Genomic DNA, 2138 nt, shown 5'->3' on the forward strand with positions numbered 1-2138 from the left:
GAGTGACGCTCTGGAGTGCAGCAGTGACTTTGCCGAGAACGGACTGAAAGTGTCAAATCGAGGATCATCTGTCATTGATGAACGCATCAGACTTTACTTCTCTCGAGGTCTGACACAGGCTGAATGAAGTTGGTTTTCTCGAGATAAATTAACTCGTTATCTCGAGAAAATGGCAACGAAAGAACAGCAGCAGAAAACGACCGCTCTCGGCTTCCGTAGATATTAGTCGAAAAAAAGCAACAAATTTACAAATGAAGCAACTTTTATTTATTTGAACTTCATTTGAAATTGAACTCATTCAGTCAGTTTACAGAACACAAGCTGAACACATTCAACTCTTATTCCTAGATTTTCCTCAGGTGCTCCTCTATCAGGTTTCCCTGTGTAAGCTTCAATCCTATGAGGAAGTGGCATCACAGGCAGCCCAGATCTTTATACCATATTTTGCAGGTTTAGATGGTTTATGCTGTCTAAATGGGCAGCGGCCCCTAAATGGCATCAGCTGCTCATCAATGATGACATTAGGCCCAGGGCTGTAAAACAGGGGGAGGCAGTACACCCACTTATTCCACGCTGTCCTGAGGGCAGCTAGCTTATTTCTCTGCCATCAAGCTGGTCTGTCATCTCGACTATCAAAGCGGATAATTCTGGAAATTATGTGAAAGTTTTCCAGGGACATTGTTGCACTGAAAAGTTCCTTGTCAGCGTCTGCATCCCACAAGGATTCTGTGGATTCCCCGTTGTGGCCTGAAAACTCCCGCAAGGATGAGAACCTCAAAGTAGGCTTGTAAATGGGTTTGGTCCATCTCCTTCCACCTCTCTCCAAAAACACACCTTCCTTCTAAAGTGGCAAAATCCAGAATAATTTTCTGGATGGAATCTGGGATGAAAACCTCAGTAGAAGACTTGATATCCTGCCCATGAGTAACTGCTATCCATGGTGGCCCTGGTTGCATCCTTAATACATTGGCAGCCATGCGGGGTGACTCATTTCTTGGGCAAGGAGACCACTCAATTTCATCATTTGTTGACATCCATATGTCTTCACTTGCTAGCTGCTCACAGGTTTGTTCAGGTTGTTCTTGTTTTGAATATAAAACAAAAGTGTCTCATCCTTCTTCTTCTCTTACTATCAGGCAACGTTCAGCCAAACCCAGGCACCCCTTGAGGGACATTCATACCCGTCAAGTTATTTGGCTTTTGACATCAGTTCTGCCTAAATTTGAAAAAGGCTTTGAGGTAGGTACAGATGACGATTGGGCAACTCAGCTCTTCTTTGCTTTGCTTTAATTTTATGCGTTAGTATGACATTACATAGATAGTAGCAACAATAGCAGCAGTAGTAGCAACAGGTTGCTAACCTTTAAAACACACAACCATGACATTAGTTATTGCTTTAAACACTTCAAAGAAAATAAACAACTTTAATTTAAATGCAATAACATTTCTTCAACCATTATCATTTTTCAACAAATATGTTTCATTTTTCATTATTCAAATTGATAATACTTCTACTTTTTCTTGAAATAAAATCCCCCCCCCCAAAAAAAAAAATCCAAAGGGATGCTTTACTCAACTTCATCAGTTCTCCCGGAGAATATCCCCTCAATTACAACTGTCCAAGGTAAAGCACTCGAGCTGGTTACTAGTTACAAATACCTGGGATTAATTATTGATGGGGAACTCTCATTGAAAGCACACATTAAAAATTTGGTCTTCAAAATAAGGGTGAAACTTGGTGTTTATTACAGAAATAAGGCATGCTTTTCTGTCAAAGCACGGAAGTTTCTGATATCAGCTACTTTCCTGCCCGTTCTTGATTATGGTGATGTTGTTTATATGATATGAAGGGCTCAATCTAAGGTAACAAAAACACAACAATTCTTATTTTTAGTTCCCCCTAACTTCGGGTTTTCGGTACTATGACGGTGGTTTCACTTCTTTCCAGGTACATCTCCATGGAAACTTATGCTGACTTATGCTGCACTGCTTCGGAGCAGGTTATGTTCCAGATAAGAGACCAGCGTGTATAAAAGGACCACCGTCAAGACCCGGCTCCAGGAAGGACAAAGAAGAGAGGACCGCACATGATCAGAGAAACTTAAATTTATTTTAACCAAAACATAATTTAACCAAAC

This window comes from Stegastes partitus, unplaced genomic scaffold, assembly GCF_000690725.1.
Source record: "Stegastes partitus isolate 25-593 unplaced genomic scaffold, Stegastes_partitus-1.0.2 Scaffold1579, whole genome shotgun sequence".
Classification (NCBI taxonomy): domain Eukaryota; kingdom Metazoa; phylum Chordata; class Actinopteri; family Pomacentridae; genus Stegastes; species Stegastes partitus.